The sequence below is a fragment of the Herpailurus yagouaroundi genome, unplaced genomic scaffold, assembly GCF_014898765.1.
Source record: "Herpailurus yagouaroundi ecotype Mexico unplaced genomic scaffold, PumYag 162, whole genome shotgun sequence".
NCBI classification, from domain to species: domain Eukaryota; kingdom Metazoa; phylum Chordata; class Mammalia; order Carnivora; family Felidae; genus Herpailurus; species Herpailurus yagouaroundi.
This window is the reverse complement of record NW_024412403.1, coordinates 926,686-949,628: the sequence shown is the minus strand read 5'-3', so window position 1 is coordinate 949,628 and position 22,943 is coordinate 926,686. Positions and strand designations below refer to the sequence as shown.

At 52.2% G+C, this 22,943-nt stretch overlaps 1 protein-coding gene across 6 annotated transcripts in view; it reads left to right on the top strand.

The window, feature by feature from the left end:
• The window catches only part of PCBP3 (poly(rC) binding protein 3), a 268,457-nt gene that overhangs the window by 203,812 nt on the left and 41,702 nt on the right, over window positions 1–22,943 (top strand). Inside the window, exon 1 of one of the 6 annotated variants that reach the window (XM_040483720.1) lies at window positions 2,017–2,116. The exons of the other annotated variants lie outside the window; for them this stretch is intronic. The gene's annotated coding sequence lies outside the window, so the exon portion shown is untranslated. Of the gene's footprint in view, window positions 1–2,016; window positions 2,117–22,943 lie in introns of those variants that run through there. 6 annotated transcript variants of the gene reach the window in all.

The window sequence follows — 22,943 nt, the reverse complement described above, 5'->3', positions numbered from 1 at the left end:
CCCCCACACCCTCAGCTCCTCTGTGGCTGGTGACCCTGGTCCTTTGTGTCCCTCCTTCATACCGTCTCCTTTCCATCCGGTCTCTCTCCGCTTCCTACGCACACCAGACAGGCACGCCCCCTGGCAGTTTGCCTGCACATGACGACCACCCACCTCTCTGTGCCCCGGACGGAACGGCTGGCCTGGCCATCACCACTTGCTCACCATGCACCAGACCTGCCTGGCAAGGTCCAAGGCCTGACCCGGGCCGACCCCCAGCCAGCGTTCAGTCCCCACCCCCACCCCGGCTCTCAGCAGCACTTGACGCGTCGGCCGCCCGGTGGGCAAGAGCCTGTTTTGATGGCCTGGGCCTTGTGACCGGGAGCAAGCCACGTGTGACCGTGCTGCTCTTTCCCGTCCGTCAGGGAATAAGGACAGTCCTGGACGGGGACCTGCTGCAAGGCGGGAATTAGCCAGCAGCGCCAGATATGCAGCAAGGGCTGTGCTGGCTTTCAGCACCCTCCTCGCTTGGCTGCGAGCGGTTGACATCCCGGGGACTCCATGCTCCGTGGGGCCCTGATGACAGAGGCCGCCCCGGGGGGGGGGGGGTGGAGCACAGGAACGGCCCCTGTCACGGCTGGCTTGCCACTTTGTGCCAAGCTTCAAGTACATGTGTCCTTCCACCCAGGAATTATATCTGTAACTGTGTTTTCCAAGGAAATACGAGAGGGGCAGAAAGAGGTCCACCCAAAGATTATTGTGAGGACATTCTTTAATACGACAGTTCAAAACCTGGGAATACAGGCATTGCGGACCGGTTACGCTCTTCTACATACAAGTGCGTAAAATGTTATGCGTGATAAGAATAGTGAGAATACCACGGGGAGTATGATCGCGGTTATGTAGATTTAAATATATTGACATAAAAATATTTCATATGTAATGTTAAATGAGAATAACAGGATGAATGTGGGTGGTTTGGTCCTATTTTTGTAAAAATACAGTGACGCACACGTACTAGAGAAAAGTCTGACTAGGCGGACCTCGAAGTGTCCCACTATCAGGTGGTCTCCCTGAGTAATGATATTACAGGTGATTTTTTGCAGAAATGCATTTTCTATCTTTGTCTGTAGTGAGCATCCGATATTTGTGCTGCCTTTAAGTTTCTTCTCCGTGCTGTACAATCAGGCTGACCTTGGTCAGTAGGACCCGCAGGCCTCTACTTCCCGTGCACCTGTGTGGCTTGGAGAGCCCCCGCCTGTCTTCATAGCCAGCGGTTCCTCTCTGCATCTGTGTTTTTATCACGTGTCCGCATCTGATTTCACGTGAGGTGGTGAGTTACGGTGATAAGTACAAGGTGGACCGAGGGTGGCTTTCTCCTGCTCGGTGCCCGTTCGGGCGGGTGGACGGACCACCAGCCACCTCTCGCGGGCCGAGTCAGCCGTCCTGCCGGTGCCGCCCACACCGGAGCCCACCTCGGGATGGCTCTCCAGGACACGCAGCGCTCACGCATTTCCAAGCTTATGTGTGCGGCTGGCTTTTCAGGCCTGGACCCGGCAGCTCCAGGTGACAAAGAAAAAAAATGGGGAAAGGAGAGAATTGGCGGTTGGCGCCGCCTCAGGCACCTCATCGTGCAGCTCCGGGACCAAGTGTGTGTGTGTGTGTGTGTGTGTGTGTGTGTCGGCGGGACCGGCTCCGTGCGGGGCCGAAAGCAGCGGACGGCTGAGAGCGGCAGCGACAGCTCAGGGCCCGGGAGCTGCATTTCCATCACTGCGGCCCCGCCCACGCCTTCCTCCCGGAGCCGCTGCCGAGGTCCGTGGCCTGCAGGCGCGCACACTTGTGCACTGGCCCCTGTGTGGGGAAGGAGTCATTGAAATGACAGCACATCAGTGCCGGGTGCACCCCTCCAACGGAGTGAGGGGAGTTGGGCGAAAGTAGGTCACATGTGCCCGGTCCCATGTCACGAGGTTTCCAACCTGAGGCCAATGGGATTTGTAGCCTCCTTTGGTTAGGACAAAACCCGCTCTGGTTTTTCTCCTTTAGCATTTCATCTTCTCTAGACAAGGAGAGTGGCCATCTGTCTGATAGCTGCATCCGTCTGGCCCCTCTCAACCTCCCAGAGCCGCTTTGTTCTGAGGTAAGGCGTGCTGGGGCCCGGGGAGGCCACTGTGGCCGGGAGAACAGGCCGTGTGTCAAGTAGCGGGGCGCGCACAGGTCGCCGGGAGGTGTTAGGAGGGCCTGCTGTGGCCAGTCCAGCACTTTCCCTGGGACGGACAGAGTGGAACCGGTGTCCTGTCTGCAGTCGTTCCAGACGTCCGGGCAACGATACTCACTTTAGGTTCCTTTTTAAAACCCGGGCTCCTCTGTAGGGATCAAGGTCAACTGTTCATAATGTTAAAGTGTTACCATGTAGAAAGATGGATGGTGCGATTTTACAGCCCTCGGTGACTCTGGGGCCAGGTGTAGGACTGGGGCTCCCGCGCGCGTGCTGGCCGCCCCGCGGTCTCGGGCCCCGCACTCTCAGTGCGGCCAGCACCTTTGTGTGCGGACTTCAGTCTCCGCGCTGAGCGTGTGAGCTGCTGGCTTCCGTTAGTGCGAAAGCACCGTGGAATCCACGTATCAGAACCAGGTTAGTCCGCGTATGCTTTCCGTGTACGGACAACATGCGCTTTTGGAGCTCATTACTTACGTTGAGAGATGGCATCACTCTCTTGTGTGTGGGAGCTCAGCGTGTGAGTCCTTCGTGATAAAGCAGATGTGGAGTGTGTAATAGTTTAAACGTGTTTGTAAAGCTAACAGGAGTTTTAGAGCTTACAAACGACACACAGTTTTTAGCTGTCCTGTAAATGAGCTGAAATACCCAGTAGCTCAGGATCCTTCTGACGGGCATGTTTTGGCAGGTCACGAGTGGGCTCTAAAGTGTTTGTGGTGTCTGTGCAGTGGGCTGACCTCTGGAGCCATACGTAGACAAAGACACACTCCTCTTCGGGTTTGCTGGAGGAAGATGCTTCCAGAATAGACTTTCAGAAGCAAAGTCATGATGGTATTTGATTTGAGGATGTTCTGCAGGAGAAAAGCTTTTTACCTTTCTGAGATAAAATATTTAAAATTTGTATTTTAAGTAGCTTGCCAGGACACGTGGGCGCGTGGCTAAGCTCACAGAAGTGTGGATTATGAGTTACTCTACTGTTAGAGGTAAAAACGCCAGTTGTACCCAGGGTGACAAGTTGTACCCTTCGTGAAAGTAGTTCTTCAGCGCAGGATGATACCCATTTGCTCTCACCCGCAGCCTTCGAACAACTGTCATGTAATATTTCTAAAAAGCTCTCTCTTATCCATTTTGCAGTCTTGAAGAAAGAGAAAGTTTTCTGCTTTTTCATTAAGATAGGGCAGAAATTTTCAAAAGTTTTTTAAGAATTTTTTTAACATTTGTTTATTTTTGAGAGGGAGAGAGAGAGAGAGAGAGACAGAGCACAAGCAGGGAAGGAGCAGAGAGAGGAGGAGACACAGAATCTGAAGCAGGCCCCAGGCTCCGAGCTGTCAACACAGAGCCCAATGCAGGGCTTAAACCCACGAACCGTGAGATTATGACCGGACCCAAAGTCGGGCGCTTAACCATCTGAGCCACCCAGGCGCCCCTCCAAAGTTCTTACTATCTGTGATTATCAATGCTTCCTTTATGCCTGGGGAAAGCCCCATGCACATTGGTACCCTGTTTAACAGCCTCATTTCTCCTGTCCTGCTGGTGTGCCTTCCCATGATGAGGGGTCGTGCGCGCATGGTCATCTTGGGTGGGAGCCAGACTAAGAGGCATGAGGGTGACAAGCGTGTATGTCGCGTTAATGAAATTATGAAATCATATCTCCCCTCCCCAGTTTATCACCTTCAGGAAAAAATGAGAACTATCTCTAGAAATAAAACCAACATTCTGACTAGTGTTATGGGATGTTTATTTTCCCTTACTTATCAGAGGGGGAGATGATTGTTTTTCCAGAAATAACATAACAACGCAGAGGCGACAAGGCTGTGTGTGTCCCTTTGTACTTCTCAGAAGAGCGTCCTAACGCAAAGCAATAAGGTGTGGCGCTCCAAATCCGTCCACGTGGTCCCGCACTGGCCATGCCCTTCTCTCTCCCGCCCATCTGGGAGGAGGACATACAGTGGGCAAGGGGACGTCTGCCCAGCACACTCGGCGCCTTGGCCTTGATTCATGTGGGGACTGCAAGGGCCGCGCTGGTGTGGGGCCTGGCTGGCCTGCAGTGCTTGGTCTGCCCGGGACACGTCCCGTGTCTGTGAGGGCCCGGCTCCACCTAGGGAGGCAGAAATCCACCCGTCGAGCACAGAAGCCTCAGGGAAGATTTGGAGTCCCGCGTGCCCCACAGCTAGAGGCTGTGGAAAGACATCTCCATCCTGGCTGAGGTGGGGGCTTCGGAGGTCAGGGCACGGAGGACCAGCAGGCCTCTGGAGCGGTCCGTGGGCAGAGCCCGTGTGTGTGTGTGGCGTGCCTGCGGGGGAAGCCCTGGGTTTCCTTCTCCCAGAGCATCGGCTGCGTTATTTTAATGAATAGTGCAGTGCAGTCAGTGGTTGTGGGAGAAGGTCCTGGACCGTCATCACCTTCACCTAAGAACTCTCTGGAGACTCGGGTTCTTAGCCACGCCTTGCCCTGTCCACTGTCCATCTGTCCAGACCCCAGGTGAGCCCAGGCTGCGATTTACCAAACCTTCCAGCAATGCAGACCTCCGTGTGGGTGTGAGAGCCACTGGTACCAACCGCACGGGAGTGAATGTGTGGACAGTGGTCACGTGGCACGACCGGTACAGTGAGCGACCCGTGGACGCGGCCAGATCGGAGGGTGAGAGTGTCCTAGCCGAGCGCCTGTGCTCCGGAGCTCAGGGGTCTCGTGATCTGTCAAGTCAGACAGGAGCCAGACCCGCCTGTGGGGAGCCCCTCGGTGTAGCTTCCTGTCCTGTGTGGCGTGCAACCCTGGTGTGCAGGTCAGTACTGTGCTGAGGTCTCACGGGGCCTGTTCTGTCCGTGCCTCTGCCATGCGGCAAGACCCCACTGCCAAGCAGAGGCCTCGGGACCTCAGCACACCCTCGCCTGCTGGCTGGCCAGGAGACCCCGGGAGCCGCCGTCATGGCCAGCTTCTCCAGGGGTGTGGCCCGAGGCGGGGGATGAGCTCCAGAGACACTGAGGATGGCCAGCTCGTGAGCCAGCCGTGCACATCCACCCCCCCCCCCCACCGCCTGGGGCCCCTCCCCTGAGCAGGCAGCCCCCATACAAAGTGTGGAGGCGAAGGGGCATCATTAAAAACATCCAAAAGAACCCAAAAGTGGAAACGGGAAACCGTCTGTATGAAAACATACTCCCGGGTGCAGGTAGTGAGCCTGTCAGACACGAACAGGTGGGCGGGGACACAGCTGGAGGGAGGGGGCTCGTTCTGTTCTGCTTTCATGAAAGTGGCATTTGAATCAATGGATGGATGGACTGTTCAATAAATCGCGTTGGGTTAGGTATTTATTCTAAAAATACACCACTCTTGGACTTGACGTTACACCGACACCAGTGTGTTTGAGAGGGCCTAAGAAGCTAAAGGGAACAAAACCATGAAGGTCGAGTTTTTTAAAGTCTCTTTCAGGCCGGGCACCTTCGGCAAAACACACATTCCCGCCGCCGCAAGCGGAGGGGGTGCGCTCACGTGGCACCTGCACATGCCTGGCCTGCGGGGGGACAGGAGCAGCCCGGTAGAAAGCCACAGATGTGACAGGGACCACTCGGGATGGGGGCCGCAGCCGCGGAGAGATACCTGTGTGCTTCTGAAGAAACACAGCCCGGGAGCACAGCGAGCGTCCGCGATGACAGGCAGGGCAGCCCGCAGGAGGGTGGCGTGCCGGCGTCTATGCAGACAGAAGATGCCTTCCTCCGGGAGTCTGTCACCGCAGACGTGTGTGCGGTGTTTGTAAGGGAGGAAAGGGCCCTGGGCGCCCGTGGCCAGGACGGTGGGCACTGCGTAGACATGAAAGGGAGGCGTCATCCCATGTGGGGGCCTGTCGGGTGCCGGGCGAGGTCTGAGGCAGCCCCGTGCACACCCCCAAGCAGGGCCTGTGTCCCTGCACCGACTTGTCCCTCGGCCCCAAACCGGAGAAGGGCCAGCACGAGTGCCCACGTTGGCCCCTGGTGTCCTGGGGAGGACCCGACTGTGGCTTTCAACAGTGCAGACGGATCTTGGGGATGTTGTTCTGTGTGAGCAAAACCACCCACAGAGCGTGGGGGTCCCTGTGGGCTCGAAGAACAGTGAAGGCGCCGTGTGGACGGCAGCCAGTGGTGCCGGGTGGGCTGGTGAGGGCTGCAGGGCGCGGCCAGAGGCGCCTCTCCTCAGGTCTGGAATGTTCCATGCTGTGAAGTGGTGGTCACGTGGGTAGGTGTGTGTGTGAAAAGCAACGCGTGCACTTACGATTGGTGCATTTTCATACCTGTGAGTTACACCTGCATTTAAAAATCAGTCACAGAGCACACACGGTGTGACATTTACGCAAAACAGAAGGTAGTGTGTGTCTGGAAATGCTAAGGAAAGCGTCCTTCGGTGGGCAGGGCGTTCAGGGTCACTCTGTCCCCTCTGTCTGCTTGTGTCAGAGCCCGAGGGGCCCTGCTCTCTCACACCCACTCACACCCCGGCCCACCAGCTCTGCTGGCATTTGTCGCCTCTTGATTTCGTCCTTTTTACTGGTTCTGAAAAGGATGCTGCTGCTGTTACAGCCAAATCTTTGAGAAATCAGTGGCCCAGGTGACCGGGAGATGTGTATCTGTGACTTTCTGAGCCCCTGCCTCAGGCCGGGTTGGAGGAGGGAGGGGGAGGGGCCGGGGGACACTCCCGCTGACCCGTCCCCTGGCTGTGTCCACGGCATCTGCCTCCGGAACAGCCACCTGGCTGGGTTCCAGACGCACGATGAAGCAACCGCCTGGTGTCTGGGCATCGCCAGAGCCCCCCGTCCCCTTTCTGTGACCCCTGTGTGTGCAAAGACCCGGCCCACGATGGGACGCCGTGGCTGAGCCAGGAGGAAGCCTGGAGCAGCGTGTCCTCACTTGAGCCTGGGCTCCTGCCTCAGGTGTGTCCTGCCGGGAGACCCACGGGTGCCGGGTCAGCTCTGGCAGCTCCCTGGGAACCTCTCCATTAAATGTCAGGCTCTGCTAGAGTCCCTGGAAAACCGAGCTCCCGTGACACAGACTTGGCTCCCTCGGCAGCCCACTCTGGTTGCTCTGTTGGGTCTACCTGTGCTGTGTCTGTGCACGGAGCTATAAATCCAGCTTTGTGTTTGGGCAGGTGGGACCACCAAGGTGAGAGACCGCACGTGACCGTGTCTTTCTCTGACACGCCCTGAAATGAAAGCTGGGGTGCTTGGGGGGCTTAGCTGGTTGAGCCTCTGACTCTTGATTTCAGCTCAGGTCATGATCTCACTGTTGCTGAGTTCGAGCGCCGTGTCGGGCTCTGTGCTGACAGCACAGAGCCTGCTTGGGATTCTGTCTCCCCCTCTCTCTGCCCCTCCCCCACGTGTGTGTGTGTGTGTGTGTGTGTGTGTGTGTGTGTGTCTGCGTGCACACAGGCGGCTGCAGGTTTGCGGGATTAAGGGGCCATCAGGGATTGAAATCCAGGGGATTAAGGCTCATCAGGAGCATCAGCTAGGGGGAGGGATGCCCATGGTCACTGCCTCGGGAAGCTTGTGGCCTCGCTGCCCCCACCCCCATCCTGCTGCTGAGGCTACCCCCGGCCCCTGCACACGGCCAAGACCACTCAGGTGCCCAGGGGGCATTTTCAGCTCCTCCACCCACAGGGGGAGTCTGGCAGAGGGAGGGGACCACCCCAGGGGCAGCCCTCTGTAGGCCCCTGCAGCGTGGGACACGTTTACAAGTGCAGACCCCTCAGCACAGCGAGGGGTTCGTGGGGGCGGGCCTACCACTGGCACCACCTCGCCGTCCCCTGATCCATCCCACTCCTCCCTTGGGCTCCCAGGACACTCGGCGGGCCGCCTCCGTGGGCAGGCAGCTCCCCCAGCAGGGGACGCGGGAGGGGTCTCCAGCGGCCAGACCACAGTGTGAGCCTGTGTGCCCCCTAGAGCCTGTCCCCAGCTGCCTGTGCCCTGAATCCGCAGCTGGACCTTTCACACGCGTCCTCGGCGCCCCTGCCTCCCGGGGTTCATCAAAGACGCTCTGGGGTCAGCTGTACTAGGTTCAGGTTCCAACTCACAGTCTCTGTAGGTTTTCAGTCTGGTTTTCTGTACGTTTTAGTCATCCTTTAAACTTGGATTTTCTGGTCTAAAAATTTAGTTTTCTAACTAAGTTCCCTTTTTCCCCCTGAACTTATTTTTGTTTAATTTTTAGTTCTCTGGTGCTGCCTCCTGTGTCTGTGTCGAGATGTCTGCTTTTAGCTCCTGTGTTGCCCGTTTTCTCTTACCTCATTTTTATTCCTGTAGACTTTTACCACGAGTGTTGTCTTCAGCGTTTCCTCTTTTCCCCCAAGTTTCTTTCCCTTCATTTGAGAAGACTCTTAATGGTTTTAGTTTAAGCTTTCACTTATATCTTTTTTAAAAAATTATGGTATTTTATTTTTAGCAGGTGCCCTTTCTCAGCATCAGCATCATAATGATGTTATTAAAATATTAAGACATTGAAAGAGATTATCTAATTTTAGCTTATTTTTCAACATAGTTGAGAGCAATCAGTGGTTTTGCCTGTGCTGCTGGATGGATCCTCTTTTTTTTTTTTTTTTAATATTTTTATTTATTTTTGAGAGAGACAGGGCACGAGCAGGGAAGGGGCAGAGAAAGAGGGAGACATAGAGTCCAGAGCAGGGTCCAGGCTCCGAGCTGTCAGCACAGAGCCTGTTGCGGGGCTCGAATCCACTAACCGTGAGATCATGACCTGAGCCGAAGTCGGACGCTTAACCGCCTAAGCCACCCAGGTGCCCCTGGATGGATCCTCTTAACAACTTCCATCCGTGCATCCAGGAGACCCGCCAGCATGGCCGCGGGAGGCTCGGGGCTGGCACAGGGGAGCCGGTGCCCACCCGGGCCTCATGAACGCACTGCCTGCTTCATGGGGCAGCCACGCCAGGACCAGCCGGATGCTGCTGAGCCCTGCGGTGACCAGGCCCCGGGACTCCTGCTGCACACGGCACAGTGGGCCAGGCTGCCTCTGGCTGCCCAGCGCATCCCCACCCGCCCTGTGACCGTGGACGCGTCGCTCGAAGCCTCTGGCCTTGTGTCCCATCTGCGTGCCATACAGTTGGCGATTCTGTTAGTGGTGCTGTTCCATCTCTGTGCCCGTGAGCTCTCTTATTCTGGAGGCTGAGGCGACCTAGGTCCTTTGGGGGAAGAGCAGCCAGCCCTCACCATAAGGAGGACCCTGCACCTGTGCACCCCGGGAAGACTCCTGCCAAGGAAAGGGGCCCCGGACAGCTCGAGGCAGAGCTGGTGCCCTGGACCGGGCTGGGCACCTGCTTGTCTCCCAGGGCCCCCTCAGGTAAGAAGATCCCCCTCTCCGTGGGGCCAAGGCTGCAGAGGTGGCTCTGAGCTCCCCCTCTGAGGTTTGCTCCTGTGGCCCTTACAGGTGCTTCCCCCTCCCTTCCTGCCAGCTCGGTCTGCCTCACCCCTGCATCCCAGGACACTGCTTTGGAGTGGGCGAGGGGTCCCTGACCCCAACCAGGATCAGAAGGATGAGGGGCGGTCGCCACCGCACCTGACCCTTCGGGGCCACTTGTGACCTGTCCTCATGTTGGGACTCTGGGAGACAGCGATTCCCAGGACCGGCTCCCGTCCCCAGAGCCTGGGACCTGACAGAAGAGAAGATGGTCCTCACCGCACCTTTTCTTTTGTTGTTTTTATCTAACATTCATCCCTCCCAGATTCTCGCGGTTCTTGGTATGAATTGCCACTTTGTTGTAATAAAAGCGGGAATTAAGAGCTCCATGGCCTGCCTCCTCCCCAGTGAAAAACGGTCATGAAAACGCAGATTGGAGTTTCTAGGGATGAATGACCTTTACCTTCCCTGAGCTGCTGCCCCTGTCCCCGCGTCCCCTGGTCCTGGAGGCTCTGGAACTTTACTGATGGCCTTTCCGGCACCTGCTGAGAAACAGGCCTGGAGGAGGACGCCCTTGGGGTCGGGGTTGCCTGCTTCCCACTGTGAGCTGCAGGCTCCTCCCTTGACCCCCTACCGCCCGACCTGCCCTGGGAAACAGAGATGCGCCTTCCCTGCAAGGCTGTGGGGAGGGCTGTACCCGGCCCTGAAGATGCTGGCAGTGTCGGGTGTGGTTTTAACTGTTTGTGCTGTTCCTCCGCGAATTTATTCTGTGAACAGAATTCCTGATAGTAAGTTACACACATTCCAAGAATAAATCTCATTAAGGTAGTATGTGTTACCAGTCTTTGTATGTTTCCGGTTCTGTCTGTTAACATTTGATCAGAACATTAGTTAGAACCTCTGGCTGATCAGATGCGTGTGGCCGGCCCCCCGGGTGGGACCAGCTTCTACGCTTCCAGTGGGGGGTGTGAGTGTGGGAGGCAGTGGCCGAGCCCCCCGGCGGTCTCATGCTCGCCATCTCTTGGAATTAGGGTTTGAGTTGTGTTGTGTGAGTTCCTGCCGTGCCGGTGCCGCACCGTGACTGCAATCTGCACTTGGCTCGTGACCGATGACACCCATTGCCGTCTGATGTTGTTGGGAGCCAGTTGGGATGTGCCCGATTTTCCGTGAGCAATTCGGAAGTGTTTTCTGGATGGGAGCCTTGAGTGGCTAAATGAATTGCAAATATCTTCTCCCCCATCGTGGGCCCCTCTTCTCTCTCCTGTCTGTTGACAAACTGGTTCTGACTTGGCCCATCCCGTCAGCCTTTGTTTACCTGCTTGATCTCTTCGTGTCTCTTAAGCCTTCTGTCCTTCTCCACACTCACACAGCTGGTGTCCTGTGTGGTCTCATTGAGGGACACAGCCCCTGGAGTTTATCTGTCGACAGGGCGTGTGTACTAGGGGGACTGTGCTCTGCTCCCTGAGAGTCCAGACTCTGCTGTGTCTCCCGTGCCCCTGCCACCCGGGCTAAATTGCTCTTTCTTGTAAATAGGACTTCTCATTTTGTTATTTTTCTTAAGGAAAGGTGTAGCTGCTCTTGGCCTGATGAATTTTTCACATATTTCAAAACCAGCTTGTCTATAGAATTGAATCTGCAGATCGATTTGGGGAGAATTAACATCTTAAGTAATGAGTGTTTGAGCCTATGGGCATGGTATATTTTCTGATTCTCAGGTTTTCTTTAATTTCTGTTAATAATATTTTATAGATTCTACATAGATGCTTCACACACCTTTTGTTAGATGTATCCCAACTGATTTTTTTTTTTTTTTATGTTCTTGTAAATCGTATCTTTTTTTAGAAAATTTATTTCTGGGCGCCTGGGTGGCTCTGTCGGTCGAGTGTCCGATTTCAGCTTAGGTCATGATCTCTTGGTTCATGAGTTCAAGCCCGCATCCAGCTCACTGCTGTCAGCGTGGAGCCACTTCACATGTCCCCCTCTCTGCCCCTACCCCGCTTGTTCTCTCTCTCTCTCTCTCTCTCTCACTCTCTCTTACTCACTCAGAAATAAATAAAACATTAAAAAAAGGAAAAAAATGCCCCCGGCCGCTTCAGGGCATCCCCACCCCTGTGCTGTTCCCCACACCTGGCTTCTCGTGATGTCCCAGGTGGGACATCACTACAGACACCTCAGTAATCGGGTCAGGCATCATGTTGCCATCCTTGAGAGTCTGTGGGGTCAGTAAGCTTAGCTCTGTCCCTGCTGTTGTCCAGTGGACTGAGTCACAGGACGTCAGGAAGCGGAGTCGTTCCTCGACTGGCACCTGGAGAGTGCTGAGCCGTCAAGCCGCTCAAGAGCGGGGGGCTCCACGTGTTTCTGCCATTGTCTCCAGCTGCTCCGGGCCCGATTTGCCCAGGCCCGCTTCTCCCTGCAGGCTGAGACATCTGCCAGCAGTGGGCCAGGTGACATCCCCGATCACGGCAAGGGCAGGAGAGAGGGACGTGCAGTGGAAGCGTGGGACCATCCCCCAGCCTCTCCGGCTTCACGTCTCATGGACCCTGAAGCCATAAAGAGCTGTCCTTTCTATCCACAAGAGGAACCTTTGGATCCCTGACCTATGTGGAACGTACACCTGAGGGGTGAGGTAGGGGTTGCATGTCGATCTTCAACCTTTTGGCTGGCCGGCTGGCCCAGTCTGTCCTCTGGTTTCTTCATCACACTGAGAGGCACTCAAGGACCGTGCGCCCTCGTCCCGCCCCGTGTACCGGGCACGGCCAGAACCGGGAGTCCGGTGGAATGGCCGGTTGCCATAGGCCTCCCACTGTGGCCAGAGGGTCTGTGGGAAGAGAAGACGGGTGCTAGATGTGCAGAGAAGCCAGGGCTCTGTCAGCCGTGGCCTCGGGGGGTCAAGTTCACACACACCTCCGCGCTGCGGGGCGGGTGGGATGTCAGAGACAGGACCAGACACGGGTCTCAGGGAGTCCTGCCCTGTCCTCACGGCAAAGACGTCATTAATCTTGGAATACGCAGTTGGCAACGGGAACGTTTGTACAAGATACTCTGAGGTGGGCCATACCCCGGGTCCCGGGCACTCTCCTCGAAGGTAGGCCTGAGACGTCTCGCCATCCCTGGATGAAGCCCACACGTTGCCGAAAGAGAAAAGCTTTGTGTGATTCTAGACGTGAGGCCGACGCGCCGTGGCCGCTCGAGCGGGGAGAGAAGGCGAGCAGGCTCCCCAGCCCCATCACCTTTGTCTCTCTAGACGCCCGAGTGACGAGTCAGCAGGCCATGTAGAATGTTCACTGATGTCAGGGTTGCATAAGCCCTGGACGTCTTTCCAGTGTTAACCGGGACTGGCAAGAGAGTTGCATTCCAGAGATCTCCCCTCCCTACATGGCCTCGAGGACTAACGTGCTTTGTGAGTCTCTCGAGGAGCGGAAAGCAGCTAATAGGCTCTGTCGGTTTCTGCTGTCCTGGCCGCCTGCAGCCCACCGGGGCGCTGAGCTGTTAAACTCGATACATCGAGTCTGTGCTCGCCCCCGAGGCCCCTTCCAGACAGCTGAGGCCCTGGGTGCAGCCCCGGACCAAGCACCGCCGACCGGCCTGCCTGGCACACACCACAGCCGTGTGGCCTCAGCGGGCGGCTCGCCGGCAGGACTCTGCTCCTGCTCTGGGAGCGAGGTCTCGTGTCAGAGCGAGTGGGACGCCGGCGGTGAGTGCGATTGCTGTGGTGCATTCCACAGCCGTAAAACTTCCACTTCAGGATCCAAATCCGTCTATTCTTTAAGGAAAAAGCCTTACAAGGGGACGTTACATGCCACTTTCAAACATGAGACTCTTCCCTTCACGTCTGAAACTAACACCGTCTTTGGTTTTCGTGTTTGACCAGCAAGAAGCTAGTCTGTCTGGTGGTCGGGAGCGTGAGCTCTGGAAGGAGTTTGTCGCTGTTCACCGTTTTGTGCCTGCTTTTCTCATAAAAATAGGTGGAAGCGGCCCCCTCCGGTTCTAGCCCAGAGCAGGGCTACGTACGTAAAAGCACTTGGACTTCCTCTCTGTTGGTGCTACTGCATCTTATTGTGACAGTATTTGTTTTACTAGAATTCTGTTGAGTTGAATATTCTTTTCAAAAAGAATGATTTGGTGGAGGTGGAGGGTCTCCTGGGTGGCTCAGTCAGTTAAGCATCTGACTCTTGATCTCAGCTCAGGTCTTGATCTTAGGGTCATGAGTTCAAGCCCCGCATTGGGCTTGTGCTGGGCATGAAGTCTACTTAAAAAAAAAAAAAAATTTCTTTTTAATGAAAATAAATAAAAAAGAATAATTGGAAAATTTGTTATATCGGGATCTGTAGGTACTGGTTATAAACAGATTTTTTTTAATTTAATCAGTATGAAAGACTGAATGAAGTTTTGGTTCTGGTCAAAATGGAGTAAGCTAATACCTGCCAACTAACATTATAGTTGATGGTGCAAGACTAAAGCTTCTCCCTAAGATCATTAGCAAAACACAGGTGTTAGTTCTCACCACTGTGTTGAGCACAGTGCTACCAGTTTTAGCCAGTTCGGTATGGCAGGAAAAGGAAATGGAAGGCAGACAGATTTGGAAGGAAGAAATAAACCTGTCTTCTGTTTGCAGATGACATGATTGCCTACATCGAAAATCCCATTAAGTCTACAAGAAACTCCTAGAACCATTAAGCAAGTTCACCTGTTTATGAATGAAAAGTCAGCACACAAAAGACAATACTGCTCTACAGACCATCAGTGAGCAATCAGAAACCAAATTCAAAACTCAATACCATTTACAGGAACTCCAAAAAGTGACATACTTGCTCTATGTCTAATAAACACGCACAGGATTCATATACTGAAAGCCACAAAACATGAGTCTGAGAAATCGAGAAGACCCAGGTCACAGGCATCCACGTTCATACATTGCGATGCTCAGCGTAATAAAGATGCGATGTCTCCCAAACAGGTCTGTAGGTTTCATGCAGTTCCTGTCAGAATCCCAGCGGCAACGTTTGTAGATACAAACAAGTTGATTTTAAGATTTTCGGGAATGCACAAAGGAACTAGTTAACCCAAGAGAATTTTGAGAAAGAATAATTTGGAGTAATTTTAAGACACGGTGACCCTAACAGTCATCAGGACATGGTGATGTTGGCGGGTAGTTAGGCACGTACATCAGTGAAGCCCCCCAGGGTCCCGGGGAACACCCACCTGAGTATGGACAATGGTAATAAAGCAATTTTATACAGAAAGGGTAGTCTTTTCATAAATGGTATTGAAACAATTGGATATCTATACAGAAATAACAAAACAAAACAAAAAAGCCCTTGCCTTAAACATAGCGTGTGCAAAAATTAACGAAATGGATCAAGTGTCTGAATGTGAAATGTAAAACTCTATACTCTTTAGGAGAAAATAGAGGAGAAAGAGGCACATCTGTAAAAGATAAAATTGAGTAATTGACCTTTGTCACAATTAAAAACGTTTGCTCTGTGAACAACCCTGTCAAAAGTGAGAAGACAAATCAGAAGTGCAGAGGATCTTTGTAAGTGACAATGCAACAAAGGGCGTGAATCCACGATGTACAGGGAACGCTTCAGACTCCACCGCAAGAAAGCAAGCTCTCCAGATAGAAAATGGACGAAAGACCTGAGCAGGCACTTTTCCAAACAGGGTGAGTGGATGGGAAATGAGCACGTGAATAGAGGGTGAACATCGGTAGCTGTTAGAGAAAGGAGGTTGAACCACAAGGCGGTATCACTGCCGCCCGTTCAAACTGGCTAAAGTAAAAACACCAACAGCCCCCAGTTCGGGCGAGGACGCGGAGCAGCTGGGCTGTCCCACTGCGGGCACGGGAAACGGTGCGGCCACTCTGGCCCACAGTATGGCAGTTTCTTATCGGGCTAAACATACACTTGTCGTGTGATCCAATGATCACAATTCTGGGTGCTTATCACAGAAAAATGAAAACTTACATTCACACAGACACGTGCACAACATTACTCCCAGCTGCTTTATCTGTAATTGACAAACACCGGAAGCAACCCAGATGTCCTTCATGGGGTGACTGGATACACAAATCGTGGCACAGCCATGCAGCAGACCGCTCGGCGTCTAATCGGAGCGAGTGCAGCTGTGCGAACCCTGGCAACCTCGAGAGCATCCGCGATCTCAAAAGGTTACGTTTGTTTGATTTGAGTCACACAAAGCTCTCGGAATGACAAAATGGTGGATTACATGGATGTGGAACAGATTAGTGGTTGCCTGGGGTTGGGGTGGGAAGGGCCTCAGGAGTCTCTTTATGGTGCGCGTGCTTTGTAAGTGGTTAGGGAAACCTGCCATGGACAGTTCTGCTGTATGGAGAAAAAGTGCACATAAAAGTGTATTTTCGGGGCCCCTGAGTGGCTCAGTTGGTTAAGCATCCGACTTCAGCTCAGGGCACCATCTTGCAGTTTGTGGGTTCCAGCCCCACGTCGGGCTCTGTGCTGATAGCTCGGAGCCTGGAGCCTGCTTCTGATTGTGTGTCTCCTCTCTCTGCCCCTCCCCTGCTCACGCTCTCTTTCTCTCTCTCTCTCTCTCTCACACACACACACACACAGACACAAAACTAAATAAACATTTAAAAAAAGCAAGAAAGAAAATTGTGTCAAGAGACCAATTAAATGTGAGAGATTTTCAGGGGTGCCTGGGTGGCTCAACTGGTTAAGCATCCGACTCTTGACTTCAGGTCGGGTCCTGATCTCACAGTTTGTGAGTTCAACCCCCACGTCGGGCTCTGCGCTGACAGTGCAGAGCGTGCTTGGGATTTTCTCTTTCCCTCTGTCACTGCCCCTCCTCCCTTTCAAAATAAGCATTTTTTAAAAAGTGAGAGATTATCAGAATGTAAAAAATTAAGATCAGACTATGTGCAATCAACAAGACACCCACATGAAATACACTGTTGTAAGTTAAAAGTTAAAGGACAGAAGATGTGTCACGTGAACACTAATGAGAAGACCACCGGAGAGGCTACATTAGGATGAGATGAAGTAGGCTCAGGACGAGGAAAACCACCAGGGTAAAGAAAGACATGGCGTTAATATAAAATGACAAATTCACCAAGAAATATCAGTCCCGGGGCGCCTGGATGGCGCAGTCGGTTAAGCGTCCGACTTCAGCCAGGTCACGATCTCGCGGTCCGGGAGTTCGAGCCCCGCGTCAGGCTCTGGGCTGATGGCTCGGAGCCTGGAGTCTGTTTCCGATTCTGTGTCTCCCTCTCTTTCTGCCCCTTGCCCGTTCATGCTCTGTCTCTCTCTGTCCCAAAAATAAATAAACGTTGAAAAAAAAAAAAAAAGAAATATCAGTCCCAGATATATGCGTATTGAATAACAGGGCTTCAAGCATTCGAAACAAAAACTGACAAAATGGAAGGGCAGAGAGGACAAAGCCACAGTTACAGTTGGAAATAGCCTGTAGTGGTGGGACAGGCAGACAGGAAGTCACGGACGGAGAAGCAGGGACTGGTGTGGTCCACCAACTAGGTCTCAGGGACCCGGACGGGATGCCCCACCCAACGGAAGGTGTACGCACAAGACACTCGCAGGTGGACCATATTCTATGCGAAAATGAAATAAAAGGCTAACAAATGTCAAACAACTGAATTCTTTTTATTTTATTATTGTTTTTTGGGGGAGTGCAAGTGAGTGAGGGACAGAAAAAGAGGGAGACAGAATTCCATGAGGTGGAGGGTCGGGGGGGAGAGAGAGAGAGAGAGAGAGAGAGAGAGAGAGAGAGAGAAGCAGGGTCACCTGGATCAGGGCTTGTGCTCATCCAATGTGGGACTCAGACTCACAAACCATGAGATCGTGACCTGAGCCGAAGTCAGATGCTTAATAAACCATCCAGGAACCCAGAAATCGTACATTTTCTGACCAGAGTGGAAATAAACCAGGTATCAGTAACCAAAGGTGACTAGAATTTTTCCAAATGCTTAAAAATCAAAACATACACCTCTAAATAATGTGCTGGTCAAAGAGGAAGTATCAAGGGAAATTGTGAAATATTTTGAACTTATGGAAATATTTGTATGTATCAGCACCTCTAGAGAAATTTGTAGCCTGAAATGCCAACATGAGAAAAGGTCTCTGGACAATAATCTGAGGCTCCACCTTCAAAAACTAGAAGAAAAAAACAATGAAAGAGAAAGGAGTAGAAGGGAAGAGATAATAAAATGAGGCCAGAAACCAATGAAATTGAAAACAGAGCTTTTTCACACTGGACTGAACTGGGAGAAAGACTCAAGCAGTCGCGCCTTTCAGGAGCTCAGAAGAAAGTGGGAGTTGTTAGTTTTGTTCCACGGGGTGGGAGTCAGTACTGTTCGGGTGGTGTTTCTCTGCGTCCTTCTATTGTCCTTAGCAAGACCTGTTCCTCTCTGAGTGTCCCCTCCACCCTCCACTGGGCGCCGGCAGGCTGAGGGGACAGATGGGGACAGGTCCCGGGTGTCCCTCACACCCCTGCACACTCAGCCCCCCAGCAGACCCTCAGTGACCAAGTGAATGGGAGAGGAGGTGAGGGTCTGGGAGGAGTGGAAATCGAATCTTGGATGCTTTGTGAGCGTCCAGGTTTAGAAATCACTCCATTATGGTGTCGAAACGTCCCGTGAGGCCGGAGACGGGCCTGGGCGCGGTGCTCATGGTACGTGTTCACCCCAACTTTGAGTAGGTGCTGAATTTACTCTACCCTCCTGTGAGCCCAGAGTGGTGCTAGGAACCGAGGGTTCAGTGTTGAACGGAGAAGGTGAATGTGTCCCCTGCCCACAGTGTGATGGGACCAGGGCAGTGGGAGAGGACAGGGCCCAGGAGAGACGGGGGTAGGCAGAGGCCTGGCAGGGAGTGCCCTCGTGGAAGGCCCATTCGGCAGGTGCCACAACCCAGCCGGTCCCAGCAGGGGAGGCGGTAGGGCGGTGGGGGGTGGGTTTGGCACCAGGGGCCTTGGGGGCGGCGTCGCGGGAGGGAGGGAGCCTGGGTGGGATTACGCAGGTAATGGGAAGATGCCCAGGAGTTTCAGCAAGGGGGTGACGGCCTGACCTGAGGTTCTGGAAGGTCCCCGGTGATGCGAAGCAAGACGCATCCTCCCCATATTCCAGTGAGAACGCCCTGGCCAAGCAGCCAGCCAGTGGCCACAGGGTGTGACTGTCGGGAGGCCACGTCCTCTGCACTCTGTGTCCAGGACCAGTGGGCTCCACCTGCCCTGGGGGGGGAAGCGGTGCAGAGTGCCCACGTCTCCCAGGGGCACGGGTGATGGGCCCTGCACCGCTGGGCCTTGGACTCCATCCACGCTTAGGGGAAGGGCTTTTGTTTGTGATGTTCGGGGGCACGGTCACATCGCCACCACAGACCCGGGCAGAGGGATCTCGGTCGTGAGCAGTTCTCGGAGCCACGGCTAGGCTGCGTGCTCCTGAGCTGTGCAGAATGGTGACGGCACGTGGCCTCCTCCGGCCAGGCCCCATCTCCCGGGACGGCCAAGGCCAGGCTGTTACTAGAGGGTCTCAAGGGATGCGTCTGCCGTGCCTCCTGCACCACACAGACTGGTGTGAAAGACCCTTGTGTGTGCAAGTGTGTGAGCAGATGTGTACGAGTGGACGTGTGGGGGCGAGTGAGCGTGTAGGTGAGTGTGAGTGAGTATGTGTGTGAGTGCGAGCGGGTGGTGTGAATAGGAGCGAGTGAGAGGCTTTGTGGGTGACTGTGAGTGAGTGTGGGGTGAGTGCGGGAGTGGGAGTGTAAGCGTGTGGGTAAGCGTGAGAGGGTGTGTGGGTGAGCATGTGAATGAGTGGGGGTGTGGCTGAATGTGTGAGTGCGAGTGGGTGGGATGGGAGTGAGTGGGTGGGTGAACGTGTGAACTAGTGGGTGGGCGTGTAGGTTAGGTGCGTGTAGCAAGCAGGTCAGCGTGTGAGTGGATGGGTGTGTAGGTGAGGGTGTGAATGGGCGAGTGGGTGGGTGGGTTGTGAAGGAATGGGGTGTGTGCTCTGACTTAGCATCAGAGCCAGGGACTTGGTCGAAATGCTTTCCCTCAAAAGGCGCTCGTGAGTTTTTGCTAACTTTTTTTTTTAAGTAATTTCCATCTCGTCCTACAGTGTCAGGATTATCTGAGGAGTATTTGTCTTCCTTACTCTCTCGCGAATTGAGAGTTGCCTGATAAGATCTCAGGTCAAAACAGCTCCTTCTTTTTTTAAATTAAAATTTGTATTTGAGGTAACTGTTAATTCACGTGCAGTTTTAAGAAATAACACAGAGGGATTCCACGCACGCTTTACTCAGTTTCCCTCGATGGTATCTTGCAAAGCTGCAGTGAGAGTATCACCGCCAGGGTGTTGACGCTGATACAGAACATTGCGTCCCCGCAAGGACCCCCTTGCTGCCTTTCCACAGCCTAACGTGTCGCCCCGCTGTCCCTACCCCTCCTTAGTCCTGGAGACCAACAACCTGTTCCCCACTCTGTCATTTCGCCATTTCAAGACCATTATATAATGGGACCACACAGTGTGTAATCTTTGGGGATTGACTACATTCGGCCTGATTCTCTGGAGGTTCATCCCGGTTGCTGAGTGATCACTAATTTGTTCTGTCTTATGGCTGAGTACTGTCGCACGCTGGGTTCATTCCCGGTTGCTGCTGCACATGTCCCACGTCCCATGACTATTGAACCAACTGCTGGTTGGAAGCGTTTCCAGTTTGGGGGAGTTCAAATAATTAAAGCCACTGTGAACATCATGTACGGGTTTTTTTGAGGATGAAAATTTTCATTTTTCTGGAATAAATGCCCATGGGTGCAATCACTAAGTGGTCTGATAGGTGCATGTTTAGTTTTTAAGAAGCTGCCCAACCAACTGCTTTCCAGAGCGGCCGCCCCGTGTTCCGGTCCCGCCGGCCACATACGAGGGATCTGGTTTGTCTGCGTCCATGCCCGCGTGTGCGGTGGTCACCGTTTTGTACGTGAGCCGCTCTCACGGGTGTGTGGGGGTGCCTCACGTGGTTGAAGCTGCATTTCCCCGGGGCTGACGGTCGCGGACCCCGTGTCGTGTGCTTTCTTGCCATCTCTCTCTATCTTCACCTCTATATCTATAAATCTATATGTTCTCTTTGGTGAAATAACCATAGCTTTTGCCCATTTTCTAATTGGATTTAGAGTTTTTGCTATTTAGTGTGATCACTCTTAGTATATTTTAGAAACTAGTTCTTTGTCAGAAATGTGGTTTGCAAATATTTTCTCCCAGTCTATCTATGGCTTGCCTTTTCATCCTCTTAATATGTTTTTGTTTTGTTTTGTTTTGTTTTTTTGCAAAGCAAAGGTTTTTACTCCTGGAATGCCTGATTTATCAGTTTTTCCTTTTGAATATAATGATTTTAGTGTCAAATCCAAGAATTCTGACTTGCTCTGGATGTTTTAGAATTTTTTCTTTTTTTCCCCCAGAAATTTCGTAGCTTTACATTTTACACATAAGTCTGTGGTCCATTTTGAGTTAGTTTCTGTATAAGGTATGAAGTTTAGGTCAAAGATTATTATTATTATTATTATTATTGCCTAAGGACATCCGATTGCTCCAGCACCATTTGTTGAAAAAGCTATCTTTCCCACCTTGAACTGTTACTTATTACATCTGTCAAAACTCAGTCAAGCATAATTGTGTGAGTCTATTTCTGGGTTCTCTGGCTGTTCCATTGATCTGTGTGTCTCTCCCTCTGCCAGTACCAGACAGTCTTGATTACAGTAGCTGAATAGTAAGTCTTTTAAAAAAAATTTTTTTTACACTTATTTATTTTTGAGAGACAGAGAAGGACAGAGCACAAGTGGGGGAGGGGCAGAGAGAGAAGGAGACACAGAATCCGAAGCAGGCTCCAGGCTCCGAGCTGTCTGCGCGGGGCCCGACGCGGGGCTCGAACTCGTGAACTTCGAGATCGTGACCTGAGCTGAAGTCAGACGCTTAACTGACTGAGCCACCCAGGTGCCCCACCGAATAGTAAGTCTTAAAATTGGGGAGACTGATTCCTTCCACTTTATTTTTTCTTTGTCAAAATTGTGTTAGCTGTTCCAGTTCCTTTGCTTTTTCATATAACTATTACGATAATCTTATCTATCTCCATGAAATTATTGCTGGAATTTTGATAAGAATTGTGTTAGAACTGGGGCGCTTGGGTGGCTCAGTCCGTTGAGCGTCCGACTTTGGCTCAGGTCATGATCTCACGGTTTGTGGGTTCAAACCCTGTGTCAGGTTTTGTGCTGACAGCTCAGAGCCTGAAGCCTGTTTTGGATTCCATGTCTCCCTCTCTCTCTCTCTTTCTGCCCTTCCCCTGCTCGTGCTTTGTCTCTCTCTGTCTCAAAAATAAATAAACATTAAAAAAAAAGAATTATGTTGAAATTGTATATTAACTTGGAGAGAATTGACATCCTTACTGTGAGGAATCACAGTTCATGAACATGGTACGTCTCTCCATTTATTTAGATCTTTCATTTCTTTCATCAACATTTTGTACTTTTCATCATGAAGGTCCTACACATGTTTTGTTAGGTTTATACATAAGCATTTCATGTCATCTACAAATAGGGACAATTTGGTTTTTTCCCTTCTCATCACTGTGCCTGTTATTTCCTTTTCCTGCCTTGTCATACTGGCTAGAGCTCCAGCGTTATGTTGAATCACAGTGGTGAGAGGTGACGTCCTTGCCTTGTTCCTTGTCTTCAGGGGGAAAAGTTCAGCCCTAAGTGTGATGTTAGACGTGGGCATTTGTAGATGCTCTTTATCAAGTTAAGGAAGTTCCCTCCTATTGCTGCTTTTCCCCTGAGAGTTATTATAATGAATGAGTGTTGAATTTTGTCACATGCTTTTCTGTATGCATTGATATGATCATGCAGTATTCTTCTTTAGTCTATTAATATGATCAATTACATTAATTGATTTTCAAACAGTAAAGCAGTCTTACATCACTAGAAGAATGGCCATAGAGTATAATTCTTATATTTTGCTGAATTCTATTTGCTAATGTTTTTAAAGGATTTTTGACCTATATTCTTGAGGCCAGTTTTTGTTTTCTCTTGTACACTTTGATTTTTGTACCAGGGTAATAGTAGTTTCATAAAATGTTCCTTTTTTTCTTCTATTTTCTGAAGGAGATTATATAGAATTGGTGTTAATTCTTCTTAAAACTATTGGTAGAGGGGCGCCTGGGGGGCTCAGTCAGTTAAGCATCCGACTTCGGCTCAGGTCATGATCTTGCAGTCCATGAGTTCGAGCCCCGCGTCAGACTCTGTGCTGACAGCTCAGAGCCTGGAGCCTGTTTCAGATTCCGTGTCTCCCTCTCTCTCTGCCCGTCCCCTGTTCATGCTCTGTCTCTCTCTGTCTCAAAAATAAATAAACTTAAAAAAAA